At 42.5% G+C, this 17,194-nt stretch overlaps 1 protein-coding gene across 2 annotated transcripts in view; it reads right to left on the reverse strand.

Moving 5' to 3' along the window:
• NHSL1 (NHS like 1) overlaps positions 1-17,194 on the reverse strand; it is a gene marked incomplete at its 5' end in the record, with an annotated part of 201,720 nt that overhangs the window by 147,539 nt on the left and 36,987 nt on the right. The gene's annotated exons all lie outside the window — the stretch shown is intronic.

A 17,194-nucleotide genomic window follows, 5' to 3' on the forward strand; every position in this document is an offset into this window, starting at 1 on the left:
TAACTAATGAAGGTGCTAATGGCTGGTTTCTATTTTGGGAACCACTCCCTAGCTCTGCCTCTGTGTATCTACAGAGCATTAGTCAAAGCCCTAGAGTGTGCACAAAGCTTTACTAGGAGTGTTTGGCGGTTAGAGTCCAAACTTGTGCAGCCGTGACAGTTGCAGATGTGAGCATGAGGCTGTCACCTCCTGCAGTTCACCCAGCTCCTGGGCACAGGGCAGTTTGGACAGCATTGGGCTGTGCTGAGTGAGATCTGATAGCGAGGTGGGTGCATAACCCTCCCATATTCCTCGGTCTGATCTGTGGGAGTAATGTGAAGGTAGTACCTGCAGTTCTGTGGAGTTCCTGACATACTGGAAAGCTCTGTCAAGCCTAGCTAACAGCTGTCTGGTATCTTCTATTTTTTTGTAGTTACTTTTTTTTAAAGATTGTTTTATTGGCTTTTAGAGAGAGAGAGAAAGGGAGGGGCAGAGAGAGGAACATCAATGTGAGAGCATAACATTGATTGGCTACCTCCTGCACACCCCCTACCTGGGATCGAGTCTGAAACACAGGCATGTGCCCTGACCAGGAATTGAACCGGCAGCCTTTTGGTGCAGCAGATGACACCCAGCCAACTGCGCCATGCTGGCCAAGGCTGCTCTGTTTTTTATTCTCTCTTTTGTTTCACCAGCATGACTTTCTCTTCTTAACTGTTCTCAACATGGCAAATCCATGTGCTAGAGAACAGTCTTTTTTTCTATGAACGAACAGTGGAGGGAGGGAGGAATCAATTAATGGATGAATGAGTGAAGGTGAACTTAATGTCTGAGTGGAGAGGGTGGCTTGTGGATGGTAGGGGCGGGAGAAAGAGAGAGAAAGATGGGGGAGGCAATTGACTGATTGACCTTTCCAGTGAGTCTGGGATGTGAAATGGATTTCATCAGGGTGGGGTTTCCAATTTATCTTGTTTCCTGGGAAGTTCTTGCAGAAGCCAGAACACTAACCTTACTTCATGTCCATGTTGCCTGTGTCCTTCCTCTCCCACTGCCTGAAAAGGTCTCCTTTCCTCTCTGATTAGCCACCATTTTCCACCCTATATAGGTCACAAGACATCACCATGTGGCCACCCCTTCCTCTAGAGCAGTGGTCGGCAAACTCATTAGTCAACAGAGCCAAATATCAACAGTACAACGATTGAAATTTCTTTTGAGAGCCAATTTTTTAAACTTAAACTTCTTCTAATGCCACTTCTTCAAAATAGACTCGCCCAGGCCGTGGTATTTTGTGGAAGAGCCACACTCAAGGGGCCAAAGAGCCGCATGTGGCTCATGAGCCGCAGTTTGCCGACCACGGCTCTAGAGTCTCTAGTCTCCCTCCTCTCCCAAGTCACTATAGTATTTGAATTGCCCTTCCCACCTTTGCACTTAATTATAGACTTCCTTGATTTGCTTCTTGCTGCATGTGAGCGAGGTAATTTATCTTCCCCAACAGATGGTAACCTTACAAAGAGGGGCACCGCCTTTGGGTCACTTCTGCATCCCTGTCGCACCGCAGAGAGCAGTGCTGGTGCTTTTAGGTCCTGCACATTCCTTCCCCGAGAGCTGGGAGGGCCGCTTCCTTCCCACTCGTGGTTTGATGGATCACCTCTGCGCCCCACACTGGGTCAACCCTAAGAACAGTGACTTGTGTGACTTAAAATTCATTGTGTTTCTTTGACCTGCTTCTAGCTGACTAGACTGTTTTCCTAGAGGTTTACTCCCCTATTACTAATAGCCTTGGTGGGAAGAGGGAGAAATAGAGAATGGTTCCAAAATTCCAAAAGTCTAGCAAGACCTGTTCTGGGCCCCTCCCCTCGGGTTCAGGTTGTTGTCAAGTGGGCCTGTGGTCTGGTTTATCCAGACTTGCAAGGGCACCCCTGCACTTGCTAAACGTTGACCCAAATACTTGGGGTGGGAAGGTCCACTGAATGAACTTTCTCCTCTGTTTTTCTTTCTCTCTGACCCTCCCTCCACCCCTCTTTTCTACCCCAACCCCTCTCATTAGAAAAGTTTTAATATCAAGAATTAGCCTGGAATGCCCCTACCATAAGCTTTGCTACTCTGTAGAGTATCCTTTCTGGATAACTGCTGTTCATTGACTGTATGTTGGTGTTCAAGAAATGTGATGTTGGAACTAAGTGTCTACTATTTATGATGTTGCACTGGCAATTTTTTAACTTTAGGGAGCAACTGTACAGTAGTAATAACAGCTGTGCTACAATGTACAGAGTCTGCACATGCCTCTTCGGCATGTATTTTAGAAATAACACTGGTAATAAAACAAGTATGAATTGATTTGTTCTGCTTCAAAGACAGCAAATCACACTGTAGATGTATTATTTCTGGGACTTTGCTAAATTTGATTACAGCTGATATTTTAAGTCTGCTTCCACGTCAGTAGAGACATAACCAGGAGTCATAGGTATTGGCATAACCTGGGGCATTGCCCTTCAAGTCAGTGGACTTTAATTTGAATTTACATATTCCTTCTCCTCCTCCTCTTATTATTTTAATGTTATTCATTTTTAAGAGCCTGGCTTGCTTGTTTCAGTTATTTCTATATCAAAGAGTTTTCTTAAACTGGCCACCTCCATTCATATATAACATGAATGTCTTTTTGTAGCTAAAGATGATTGAGAGTATGTTTATGAATAGAAACATTATTTTCACCAACAAAATAGCTGCATTGACAAGAAGGGACTAGAAGGCAACATTTTAAGCATATGGTAAGAGGACCCTGCACGATGCCACAACACAGTTTTTGTCAGGTTGCTGCCTGCAGGGCCTGGGCTGGAAGACTCTCCTGCGTAGAGAGAAGCTGTGGATGCATGCCACTGACCTGGCCCACACCCTGCAGTAGCCCCAAGTTTCCTATGGGAACCTTAGCCCCACGGTTGAGAACTGGGAAGCGCTGGGCTTTCTCACTCTCCCCCAAAGCCCAGCTTGGTCATTTTCTAAGTTTGTGATCCAGGCATATTATTTAAATCCTCAGCTATAAACAGGGATGTGGATAGGTAGTAGCCACTGTGCATGGTTATTGAAAGGATTCAGTGGTAACTTGTGTCAGAACAAGGCCTGCTAAATAGCAAGCACTCATTTCACTTAGTCATCACTCAGCTACAAGTGACAGATCCTGAACAATGGTGATTAGCACAGGCGAATGTTTGTTTTTTCCCTGTAATGCGAAGTTCAGGTCTGGCCTGGTGGTTTTACGAGGCCATCGTCAGACTCCAGGATTTCCACTCTGCTGTTCTTCCTGTGTGTCTCTCACCTCACAGTCATGAAACAGCCTCATCTTATTAAAAGATTTCCAAGAATCTTTTCCAGCCCCACCCACCGATTTCCACTTATATCCTATTGGCCAAAATTATATCATGTAGCCTTACCCATAGGAAGGAAAGGAAATGTAGCTTTTTAAATTGGGCACATTATCATTCCCAACAACATCAAGGTTGCTACTAGTGGGAAGGAAGAAGTAGGAAATGGATATTGGGTTGGCAAACCAGCAGTGTCTGCCACAGCATTCAAAAAAATACCGCTGAGTGTGGGTGTCCCCAGAGATGGGAGCCTTGGGGGAAGACTCTCCCAGGATCCTGCTTAGGAACTAAGGAAACATGCACACCTTGTGGATGAAGCAGCAGCATGCATTTCCAGCCTGTCTTAGCTCTGAGCCTTGCACTGCCCCACCCCACATCTCCAGCTGCTACCTCAGCCTTGGCCACCTCTCTCCCCACTACTTCCCCAGGGACCTCATGTCCTTATCAAACATCTTCCCTCTCTCCTATTTACACAAACTACAGGGTGCTTTGGGGGACCACCTGGAGGCAGCCCCACCAGCACTGAAACCAGGATGGGCATTCACCAGGGCTGGGGAGAGGGCAAGGAGCCCGCCTTTGGGGAATTTCCCAGCAGCCATCTCTCTGCTCGCTGTGCTTCCCGCCCGCCCCCCCCCCCCCCCCCCCCCCCCCCCCCCCCCGCTAATCGGATCCTTTGGCCTACCTACTTCCTCGGTTTTATTGGCATTCCATTCCTATGCTGGGTGTTGATGAAATGGAAAAAGAGCCTTTGCCTGAATTTGTCAGCAGGGAAAACTTGGCTCATGCTCTTTGGACCGAGGCATGATGTTCCCATCTGTGGCGGCCATCACATTAGTGACACGCTTGCAGCGCACATCAATCAGTGGTCTGATAATGGGGAAGGGCGGGAGGCCAGATGTTATCACCTAAAACTCCACCTCACTCGGAAATAATCAACCACATCTCGGCACTGGGACCAACTACTTAAAACTTGGGCTTGGGCTGTGTTAGAGGCCGTTGTATTAATAGCCAATATTTTGGCCTGCATTTCGTTAAAAACACTATACCAGCCAACACTTAAACCGTTTTCCTTACCTGTTGCAGCACTCTCCCTTCCCCTCCAGAACCAGTAATCTTTTCATTAAAAGTGGGGGGGGGGGGGGGGGGGGGCGGGGAAGGGCCGGGGGACTGGTGTGGTGGTTTCTAAGGATTTGCTTTGAATCTACTTCTAATTCCATTAGCGCTCAGTAGAGAGCCAATGCAAATACAATTAAGGACAGCACATTATGCAGGCACAAATATGCTTTGTCATCTGGCTGAAACTAAAAGTGGGATCTCCAGGGCCCTCTCCTTTAAATAAGAGGTTTTGTTTTTCTTCTCAGCCAAGTGGCTTATAAATGCAATAGACCAGCAAGAGAAGTTAATTTTTTAAAGGTGTATATTTAATCTGTTTAGTGCCATTTAGTACAAGGAAGATATATTTAAAGTCCGTAAGTAAAAGGTAAAGGCTACTCTGTCTTCCTAGATTAAAAGGAAGATGATGGAAAGATTAGTATTGGTGCCATCCTCGGGACCGTCTGATAAGAACACGATGAGACAGGATGGAAAGAAAGCCCCCGGACTGCCAGATCAGCGAGGAATGCTCTGAATTCAGCTGAGGTGGCTTCAGTGGGAATTTTATTTTTCTCATTATCTTGGCTCAGCACGTCAGTGATGTCATCACGGCTGAGGTGACCTCGCTTTCCCCTTCGGCCTTTACTTCCTGGTCTCAGCCCTAGGGAGGAGGAGTCCCCATTTAGCCCCAAGCAGAAGGCTCTGGGTGGATGGGCTCTGCCCGCTCCTTGCCAGCACTGAGTCAGCGGCAGCCTCTGCCCCAGCCTAACTGGGAAGTAAAGTATAGGGGAAAGCGGTTTTCATGATCTGCTTATAAGACCAGTCATGATTTGTCTCCCCCTACCGTCTTTGCACTAGTCATATGACAAATTATCTTTCAGTTTGAGCTATTTTGAGTTGAAATTTTTTGCCACTTGTAGCCAAAACATTTCTAACAGATATATTTAAACAAATCGGAATATGAAGCCAAAGTCAGTGTTTCTTTAAGACATGGATCTAGTCTGGCCAGTGTGGCTCAGTGGTTGAGCTTCGACCTATGAATCAGGAGGTCAGGGCACATGCCCGGGTTTCGGGCTCGATCCCCAGTTTGGATGGAGGTACGGGAGGCAGCAGATCCATGATTCTCTCTCATCATTGATGTTTATCTCTCTCCCTTTCCCTTCCTCTCTGAAATCAATAAAAATAGTGAGTCTTTAAAAAAAAACAAAAACCAACGGAATATAGTTTAAAAAAACAACCTCTATGGTGGTAGGTGGATGAGTGAGAAGAGGTGAGAAGGCTGAAGTATTTACTTGTGAAGGGCAGGGTGTCTCAGGAAAGGAAAGCGCTCAGGTGTGAGAGCGTAGCCTATTCAGGGAACTGGTGTTATTCTGAGAGAAAAATGAATGTATCCCTTGCAGAACCTTTGTATCTGTTAGAATGTGTTGGTCACCAAGAGCCAGAGCATCTGAGCTGGGAATCTGATTTGGAAGCGCTCAGAGAGTAGGTGGGACTGGAAGCTTTGGTGGTGTTGAGAGTCCCCGGGGAGAGCTAACAAAACGTGGGGCAAAGGCGCTTTCAGGGCTCCCAGAGAAAACTGACCTCCGAGAGGCCACTGAGAGCACCTTCTGGAAAGGCAGGCAGTGCTCATCTAGCTGTGGAGGCGTTTCGGGAGGGACACAGGTCAGCGGAATGTCACGTCCCGAGAAGCTGTTGCCAAGGTATCCCAGGGAGCTGCCTGGATGTGGCACTTAGGGAGATGCCATGGGTCTTTCAAAAGCAGTTATTTGAATGGAGGAGGGGAGGCCCCACTGTAGTGCCCTGGGGAAAGGGGAGGTGAGAAGGTGATGGTAGAGAGTTAGAGCACTTAACCAAGGAGCTTAGCTGTAATTCCATCAGAAACGTTTCACATGGAAGCAGCACTGAAATGTGTCTGGAGGTTTACGATGTAGGAGGCAATGGCCCAGGGAGGTGGGTGCAGGGAGAGAGGGGTTACCTTTTTTGGATGGCGTAGGAAGGGGCTCCGCTTCTTCACAGCCTAGAGGAGTTGGGCGGCGAGTAAGGGGCGCTTCCTCTTTTAAGGGCGGTTGGAAGGATGGGTGCACCTATTTGGGGGAAGGTGGTGATGGATGGTGTGGGTGGGCACACTGGAAGCAGGTGTTCCCTTCACTGCCACTATTTTCTTTCAAATACGAGGGGCAAGAATGATCATCAGCTGAGACTGGGTTTGGGATAGATGGGAGAACTGTTTTATTTCCCTTTTGCTTTCCAGTTCTATGTGTGACCAGGTCTATAATATTTTGGAAACATTGCTCATCAGTTAGAAACCTTGCCAGGTGATGTCAGCAGAGCTCATGGTATGTATATGGAGAGTTTATTCTGATAATACATATATCATCCTATATGCTTAGATGCACTTAATATTGAAGGTGGCTTTGGTTTTATCAACCACTAGATATTTTTATTTTTTTAAATATATTTTTATTGATTTCAGAGAAGGAGGGAGAGAGAGAAACATCAATGATGAGAGAGAATCCTTGATTGTCTGCCTCCTGCATGCCCCCTACTGGGGATCGAGCCCGCAACCAGGGCATGTGCTCTTGACTGGAATCAAACCCAGGACCCTTCAGTCTGCAGGCCGATGCTCTATCCACTGAGCCAAACCAGACAGGGCAATAGATATTTTTAATATCTACTATATACTAGGCATTTTGATAGGTGCTGTGAAAATACTAAGGAGTACTAAGAAGTTACAGAATAAATTTGTTTATTGTGAAATTCTATTAATTCTGTATTCTATGCCCTACCCTAAAAGTCAGAGTACTAGGTTCCTTTCACATATTAGCTATGCCACTTGGTAACCTAAAGGAACTTTTGAGCCTCAGAATTTATCTAACAGAAGTGTGGACTAAAGAAGCACTAAGATGCTCTAAGTAGTAAAAACAAACAATTGATACTTGATATAGATAATAAGACCTATTAAGACAGTAACAGATACTTGATATAGACAATAGGAGCTGCAGACAGTAAGGAGGAGGAAAGGTTACAAATGCGTATGCTCTTTACCTACTTGCATAACACAAAATGTGCAAAGGTAGGGCTGTTGCCAGTTCCCCAGGAGTTTATGGTCTATGTAATACAACCTTACTGCTGAGAACTTTGAAAAGCTGATAGAACTCTATCAGATATTTATGATGAAAAAGAGCATTCTGGACCAAAAAAAAAGGGGGGGTGGGGTAAAAGCTGGGTTTCTTTTTTAAAAAGTAGATAAAACGGAAACATTCTTTTGTATATAAAGATGAGAAGGTTGTATACATTCGTGTTTTAAGCAGTTAACGAGTAAAAGTTAGTATATGGCAGGTACTTATTTTGTGCTAGGTGAAATATACTTACGTCAAATTCTCATGTTTTTATATAATGTGTTTTATCCCGAAGATATTTTCAGGAAATATCCTTAACTGCTCCCAGGAGGAAATGGAGAGAAGGAGTAATTTGACAGTTTCCAGATGGCCATTAAGAAGATAATAAATTTTCTTTAAGTTACTGATTACTAACTAACACTATGAATTTTGTTGTATCTCCTCTCCAGACAAATGTGATTGAGTATGAATCGGCTGCAGCCCAGATTTAGCTTTATTAAAACAGATGGTACAAAAGACGAAGAAAAGTCTTTTACCATCCCCTACGGGCAAGGCTCAAACTTATTTATCCTCATTCAAGGGCCATTTCTCTCCGTTTTGGCCTGACTTCTGGGAGCCCAGAACTCTTAAAAGATGTTTTCTTAAAAATAGTGAGCGCTTTTCTTGTCTGTCCCAGTATTCTTGGCTGAGCTTCCTATATCCTGGCTGCTTTTACTCATTAATATTCAGCTTGATGCATAGTGACTGAGAAGGCAGCGAAGGGCTGGAAGTTAGTGCAATGAAAGGTCCTGGGAGGCTTTCTGAGGGAAGATGCAAATGTCCCCAGGAACAGTGTAACCAAGTTCCATTTTCTCAAATCCACTGAATGCTGAAGGCATTTAAATAGGAAGGTTTTTTTTCTCTCTATTCCTTTTGATATAGATCCAACTGGGATTTAACTTTTCTGCCTCCTTTACAGTAAGCATGCTTTTCTGGTTGAAAATAAAATAATGAATCAGGTTAAGATAAGCGTAACACATTTCTTAGCTGAAACATATTTACACAGATTGACGAATATTAAACTGTTGACGAATTGCTGTCAGCAGTGTGGCTGAGATGAAACTGATTGTAAAAACGTAAAGTGTATAATCTCAGAATGAGTTGTTTCCCTTTCAGCATATTGAAAAAACACATTTAGCTATTCACCCAAGAGTATAATTATTTCTTTCAAAGATGGCTTTGCAAAGAATAATCAACATATGCCATTTATAAGGTTTTACAGTGTAGAATTTTTTAATAGAAATTTTGGGTTATTTATTTTCAGGAGAAACTGATGGCATTCTATTGAAGAAAATATGAGAAATACATAATTAAAGAGTATGGTCATTATTTCTCCAAACTGTACTTGTTATTAAGCCTGCTTTCATGGAAATCCACTTCTACCTGTTTGCTTATTAAGGTTTGACACTTCATATAAGGTTAGAAGGCAATGCTATTACCACAAATGCTTTTGTAACAATTGCCTCCACATCTAAATATGTGCCTTAAAAGCAAAAATTCTGGCAATTGCTTCTCTTGAATTTATTATAATAGTGATGTAAAAATTTGGGGGCAAAAATTAAAAATTAAATTTGGTACTTTTAAGTCCTAATGGGATTGGCCTTCTTTGAAATAATTAGGGATGGCCCTGGCTGGTTTGGCTCGGTTGGTTGGGCGTCACCGCATGCACCAAAGATTACTGGTTCAATTCCCAGCAACCTCCCTTCCTCTCTCTGTCTCTAAAAAAAAAAAAAACTTAAGAAGAAAGAAAGAAACCATTAGGGATGAAGATGTGCTCGCTCATTTACAGTCTGGTTGTCCGATGCTGCTGCCGTAGCTTTGGGGCAAGGCTGATGGGAGGCTAACTGGATTCAGTCACACTGTGAGGAAAGCACTCCTACATGTACAGGCAGAGTGCTTCTAAGATTATTTCAGTGTTGAACACTTTCTTTCTTTTTTTTTTTTTTTTTTTTTTTTTTGCAGTTGCTGCCATGGAAGATAACTGTGCTCTTCATTACAATTTTGCCAGTGCCTCTCAGAGGCTGGCGTGGGGTGACCGGAACTGGTGGAGCTCCGTAATGACATGTCTAATGTTTTCTTCTCAAACCTGTCAGTGTTTGCTAAAACGTTGACTTTAGAAGATTAACTGGATATGATTACTGTGGTTTTTAAAGCACCCTCCCCCTCCCCCCCCACCCCCCCCCCCACCCCCCCCCCCCCCCGCCATATCGTTAGTGTATAAGAATACAGCTGATCTTTGTGAATTTTTTTTTTCCTCTCCGGAAACATGGCTTATTTGGCATTCTTGGGGCAAGCAAAGCACACATCTAGAGAGGAAATTTGGGAAAATAGACTAAACGGGCTAGGAAAAGCCCAAATAGCTCCACAGGGGACGAGAGGGAATATTTATTACATAAACTTAAATTGTCAAGTCTGGAGAGTAGGAGATGAAGCCAGGAATAGGGCCGCTCCACTGATTTCTGGACACACACACACACACACACACACACACACACACTCTCCAGGATGGGTGAGGCCTTTGGAGATGGGAAGGAGTGCATGCAGCACCTGGCTGCCCCCTGTCCAACCAGGGCTGTGGAGTGTGGAAAGAGGAGTATTAGACTCGAGGTCCCTTTCCTGCCAGGGTCACGGAGAAGAAAGGCTGATGCTGAAACCTTAGGGGGCGGCTTGTTGCAGAAAAGGACCTGGTTCACCACTTTAATGTGCCCTCAATTCCAAGGGGCCTGGGAAGGTGTTTTTAATTTTTAGCACGGAGGTAAAGCCTTGCCTTCACAGGTAGAAGGTCAGGATCAACCCTTTTAACGAGTCAACTGTGAGACAATGATTTTGGCTGTTTGGGGATTTTGCCTTAAGAGGGAAGAGATTCCTGCATTAACATCCTGCCTAAAGGAGTTGGTTCTGAACACTGAGTACAAGTCTTTACAATAAATCAAGCGGACTGATCAGGCCAAGACTGTATGGTTGCTTCCAGATGTTTCTTTCTCAGATCAACATTGTTTTGCTGGCTAAGAAGTCAAATGGAATAATTTGGATACCCCAGGGCCACGGATCATTTGATCCATTAAAAGCAGTCTGGAAACAGTCTTCTGCCGGTCCCTGATTCTCACAGGGGATTGTGTAGCCACCAGCTCCTCTGTGAATTCTTCATTAATTCACTCAATCCTTCCAACAACCCCATAACGTAAGCAATACAATAAAATTCTCCCTTTTCTCTATTTACACAATTTGAAGGCAACAGTTACTTTTTTCTTAACTAGGAGTGGTGACACATGGTATCCTCACCTTGTTGCTGTTTGATTTTTTAATGGTTCAAAGTATTTCTCTAGTAGGCATGGGCTGATTCTAGGTTTTAAACGTATGATCACTAGTACCATTAGGTGGACGCTTGCCTCACTGCAGCGCCATTTTCCTCCTGTGGAGTTTATATTTAGAAAGGTTGATGTTTTCAGCCCCCTTGCCATCTACTAAGATAAATACTGTATGATAGGGAATCTCCCCTATTAACTGGATAACGTGATTATTTTTCCTTTTGTAAAAGTCCTGTTGAGTTACTAAATTCTATGTTCAAGTTGAATATGGCTCATAATTTTCTCTTCCAATTTTTGGGATCAAAATAATTATTTTCTCTTAAGTTAAATTAACAGTTTAGCTTTATATCTTCTATTTATAAAAACCCAGTGGCCCTAACGCTGTAACGACCAAAGACCAGTCACCAGGAGGCTGGGTGCGCAGGAGGCACGCGCAGATGGGCGGGGACTTGACTCTGGGTCCCAGGTCTCGGGCAATTTCGCACACTGGTTCACTAGTTTTATAATAATTAATCAATGACAGGTAAAGTGATTACATTAAATGAGTTAAATGTAGAATGAGATTTGAAAAAGTGTACTGGTTTAATAGTGGGAATGACTGTTTGAAATTAGAACTGTAAACATACTGTGTGCCCACCTTAATTATAGGGATGATTTGTTTTTAAAACAAATTTTTCAAGTTGAGTTTTTCTTGGGGAAAGGAATTTTCTTAAATTTTTAAATGTCTTCTTTTTTTAAACATAGATTTTTCTTTTCGTTTATCAAATGTAGTAATGTACTTTTAATCTACATATCTTTACAGTTTTGTCCCCTTTTCTCTTTTTAATTTTAATTTGTTCTTTCTTCTTAGTTTAAAAAAATCTATCATCTACTGTTTTGGGTTGGCAATTTCATTGCACTTTCTGTCTCACCGTGCGTCTCACCGTGCGTCTCACCGTGCGTCTCACCGTGCGTCTCACCGTGCGTCTCACCGTGCGTCTCACCGTGCGTCTCACCGTGCGTCTCACCGTGCGTCTCACCGTGCGTCTCACCGTGCGTCTCACCGTGCGTCTCACCGTGCGTCTCACCGTGCGTCTCACCGTGTTCGCTTCTTTATTGAGTCTGCCTTTCCTAATATTTGAAAGGTTTGTTACTTTGCTCCTTTCCTAAGCTCTTCATCAAGAGGCTTGGCTTATTGTGCTTTTCTTTCTTTAAAAAAAATAAATTTTGTTACCAATATAATCACTTAACTTTAGAGCAGGGGTCCTCAAACTTTTTAAACAGGGGGCCAGTTCACTGTCCCTCAGACCGTTGGAGGGCCGGACTATAGTTTAAAAAAACCTATGAACAAATTCCTATGCGCACTGCGGGCCCGGGAGGAGTCAGCTGCTAAGCAGGACAGGCAGCGGCACCCGGCGGGCCGGATAAATGTCCTCGGCGGGCCGCATGTAGTTTGAGGACCCCTGTTTAGAGCAATAAACTCCCCTTAGTACTATTACTTAGCAGTTTTTCATGCATTTTGTTATGTTATCTCATCTACTAAAATAATTTTATTCTGAATTTCTTCCCAGGTTAAGTCTTTAAGATATTTTGGCGTTTTTTTTTGTTGTTGTTGTTGTTTTAAAGATACATTTTATTGGTTTTTTTACAGAGAGGAAGGGAGAGGGAAAGAGAGTTAGAAACATCAGATGAGAGAGAAACATCGATCAGCTGCCTCCTGCACACCCCCAACTGGGTGCCCGCAACCAGGGTACATGCCCTTGACTGGAATCGAACCTGGGACCCCTCAGTCCACAGGCTGACGCTCTATCCACTGAGCCAAACCGGTTAGGGCGATATTTTGTTTTTTAGTTTGTATATATTTGAACATTATTCAAGGCTCAGTTTCAGAAAACTTTGTCATAATAACTGCTAATGTAGGCCAAATTTTTGACTTAGTATGTGACCAGGTTTTTGCTTTGTTCTGTTTTTTTTTGCAGCATAGCCACAAGAAACTGAAACTCTTATCATCTTTAGCCACTGTTTTTTAGTTGTCATTTTTTTAATCCTCACCCAAAAATATGTTTTAAATTGACTTTTAGAGAGAAAGGAAGGGAGAGAGGAGGAGGGAGGGAGGGAGGAAGGGAGGGAGGGAGGGAGGGAGAGAGGGAGGGAGGGAGGGAGAGAATTCAATGTGATACTCCTCAACATTGTCATGACCTGCCTGGGCCCGAGAAGGCTGTAATTGCTGGAACAGTATTTGGAAATATTAATACATGTTTTTTGGTTCTAGAATGCACTCCCCTCACAATTCTGAAGTGTATTTGTTCTAATCTTAGGTGTTTGTGTTTCAACATATTTTTAGAATAGCATTATAAACAAAACAAAAATAATGGAAAATAAATGCTTATATTTCCATTTTTCCCATTGGCATTTGTAGTAAAATTATTTAAATTAATTCTCTTATTTTTATATTAGTAACCAGCATCTTGACCTCTTTTCTGGAACTGTTGTAGCATTTGGCTTTTTGAATAAGTCATATTCTATCATTATAGTACTGGCTCCTTTGTAAAGTGTGGTTGGTACCCCTTGCTCCTTTCCAGAACAGTCTACTGATGTTACTGGCGAATATAACATTTTGCTAATATTAAATTCTTTTGGGGGAGGGCATGAGTGTCTTTCATTAACTCTCTCTACCCTGTTGCTTTCCTTGTGACCTTCTCAGATGTTGGGCTTGTTGATGAATTGTTTGAGATCATTAGGTCATGAGACACTTTCTTCTATCTTCAAAAGAACCCAGGTTTTTGCCTCAGTTCTGAGCCTGTGGCAATAATTTCCTTTGTGCAGATTTTCTTTCAAGTTCTCTCTTTTCACCTAAATCTGAAGGATTCTTTTCTTTGCATCTTAAATGTTATCTCATCTTCTTTCTTGGCAGGTACTAAGGTGTATCTTGTTTTCTGTTTTGTTGTGTGTGTGTGTGTGTGTGTGTGTGTGTGTGTGTGTGTGTGTGTGTTTCTTTTAAAATCAGTTTAAAAACTTGACTATTAGGTATGGTTAGGTTTTGTTTGTTTGGGTGGCTTTAACTGGGGATCGAGCCCACAACCCGGGCATGTGCCCTTGACCGGAATCGAATCTGGGACCCTTCAGTCTACAGGCTGGTGCTCTATCCACTGAGCCAAACCAGCTAGGGCTGGAGATTGTTTTAAAAGACACTTTCCCAACCTTTCTTGAAGCTAGGCGTAGCCAAGTAACTCAGTTCTTGTTAACAAGACACAAGTCTTCTGGGAGGGCCATGGGTGAGGGTCTTTGGAAAAAAGAAAAATATATCTTAGAAGATAAAAGGAGAAAACAAAATGATAGAAGTTCTCTCTTGTTGCCCGGCCGCTCCCCTCCCCCACAATTCCCACCTTTACAGAGTCCTGTAAAGACATAACGTATGAAGTTGCAGGAGCTCCTAGAATTATTTTGTTCTTAGCTCTGGGTTGCTAAGAACAAAAAAGCTCATATGAGCTAGTATCCCTTAATCATATAATTCACAAAAGACTTATAATACCCAGAATATAAAGAACTCCTACCACGCATGATAAAAAGTCATCAACCCAATTAAAATGGGGATTAGGCTTGAACAGATCTTCCCTTAAAGAAGAAATACATATGGCCAATGTTAAAAAAATAAAAGGAGTACAGTGGGATTTTAGAAAATATAGTATGGCAACAATGTAGCATAGAATGGAAGTGGGGAGGGAGGTGTAATTAGAGGGGCGGTGGAAGAGGAGGCCAAGCACAAGGAGATAAGGGTTGTAGGTCACAGAGGAAAAATGATGATAAAAAGGAAACTCAAGCGTTCAAAGAAAGACACTAATTAAAGGGTAATCTTTCTCAAAGTATTTTTCTCTCAGATTCTTTTAAGTATTGGACCTGCTTCATAAACATACGCATCAAACACTTAAGTGGTTATTTTCAAAAGGCTGAAGGACAGGACAGGAATAGGTAAACCTAAAATTTTAGGTAGACAACACCTCAAAGATGAAAACAAATCAATCCAAAACAAAAGCTAATAAGATTATTTTTTAACAAATTAACAGCAGCTACCCTTTATTGAGGGCTTACTTTGTATCAAGTACTATGCTAGCATTCTGAAGACATCATCTTTACTCCTCAAAATTCTCAAGAAGTAGATATTTTTAAATGGGGAAACTGAGTCTCAATGAATTAATTAAACCTGAGTAAGGGCACATCTTTAAAACCGGTAGAGTCAATATTCAAACCCATCTCATTTACATATGTTGATAAACTACATGTATTGCATAAGATGGAGATACACCTCTGTTAGCACCTAGACAACCTCAGGCACACAGTCTGCTCTAAATAAACGTATCTCATTCATGAAAATTATGATATAATTAGGCACCATTTTAACACAACCAGAGAATTTTCACTTTCAACTAGTGATCAAACCTATTTGTCAAGTTTATATGTATTAGTTATTTAAAAGAGGAAATCATAGAACCAGAAAACAGCAAAAACATTTCCCTGAAAACACTTATTTTCATACTGTAATGTTCAATAAAAAGCAACTCTTCCCTAAAGTAACAGACGCCAGTTTAAAATTCCATCTTTATTGAAAAGCTGAAAAATATGTAACTCAAATAAAACAATGTTTTCAAAAAGGAGACACAGGCCTTGCTGTGTTATTATTTCAAAATCTGATTTTAATTTGGAGGAGCAGGGACTATGAGATGAGGAAACAGGTGATCAGAGATAAAACAGAGATTACTTTTTAAATTAAAAATTAACTTAAATTAATATTCATGGATTACTATGTACAGGCACAGATTTAAGGAAGTTACATACAACTCCTTTCATTCTAATGAGCTGACTTACATGGGTTCTAACTTTGAATACAAAGTGAATAGCTTTGAACCTGCCACCTGCAGGCCCCAGGGCCTGATGGGGAATCCTGGAACATCTTGTCGCCTGTCACCGAGGCACTGTGATTTATGTGGGCCCTCAAACCATAAAGGACAAAAGAAATGTTTCAAGGTCACATCTTACTATGTGGTTCTAGTCTAGTAACGTCTCTTTTTGGTGTTATTTTATGATTTGGTGATAAGGTAGTCGTGATATACAACGGCCATCCAATAAGGTTCACAACATCAGCATGATTGAGCAGCGATCTGCCCAAGGTGACCCATCAAAGCATTCCTCAGAGGCCACAGGCAGCCTCGGCCAGGACTCCGCGCTGGCCCTGCCGGCCCCTCTCCCTCCTCTACCTGTCCCTCTGCCGGGAGTCTCTCCTACCATGCCTCTTCCTGATACTTCCGCACCTCCTCCAGCTTTGCTCACAAGTCACCTTCTTCAATGAAGCCTGCGCGGTCTAAATGAGAGTATGACGCCTCTCTCACCTTGATTCCCATTACCCTCCTTTATTGTTTCCACAGGACTTACCACCTTATGACCTGCTCTTGTATAATATCTCACTGTCTGTGTTACGTTTATCGTTTGCCTGTTCCCTATGCTACAATGCAAACTTTCCCAAGGTGGAATTTTGGCCTTTTTTGTTCACTGAGGTACCTCAAGAATTTCCTCTGGCATAAAATAAGCGTTCACTATAAATAACAGGTATCCCTCACTTTTCAAAAGTTGCATGTTCTGCCACTTCACTTTTACAAAAGACCTACGTTAGTACCTGTTTTTGCTAACTGAAAAAAATCCAAAGAGGATTTTCGCTTTTGCAAAACAGCTTTCCGGGTTTGTTTTGCAGGGAGCCATTACAAGAGGCATGGGCACCCCAAGCTGTGAGAGAGGCACTGCTTTTACTATATGCTAGTGTTATTTTAGGGCTGTGTTATCTGGTAGGATTTCACAGGTTATGGGGGGGGGGAGGGGTGAGGGGGCAGGGGATGCTCTACTTTTAGAAAGCAGGGGAAAACTGTACTTAAATTTTTAAAAAAATTAATAAAATATCGAGTATGGTATAACCTGAGCAAAAAGGTAAACCTAGTACCCAGATTTCTTTGCATCCTTTCAGGTTAGGGAAAATTTTAGATATGAGCAGTGACCACAGAATCTTAGCAAAGTTCCCAAGAACTTTCTCTTGTCAAACATTTATAGGAACCAAAAGCCCTTCCACTGCGTCTCTTACTCAGGCATCTTCCAACTCAGCCACTCCAGAAACATCTAAACGTTCTTAACATACCACACAAATCCCTTGTTACACCGGTTTTCAACAGGGAATTATAAGAAAATCAACTACACAAATATTTTAAGCTCCTAACTCCAAATAAGCTGGTGTAAGAATCAGAAATAGTATATTGAAAAGACTCGGCATAGTAGAGAT

Source organism: Plecotus auritus (genome assembly GCF_963455305.1).
Source record: "Plecotus auritus genome assembly, chromosome: 4".
Taxonomy (NCBI): Eukaryota; Metazoa; Chordata; class Mammalia; order Chiroptera; family Vespertilionidae; genus Plecotus; species Plecotus auritus.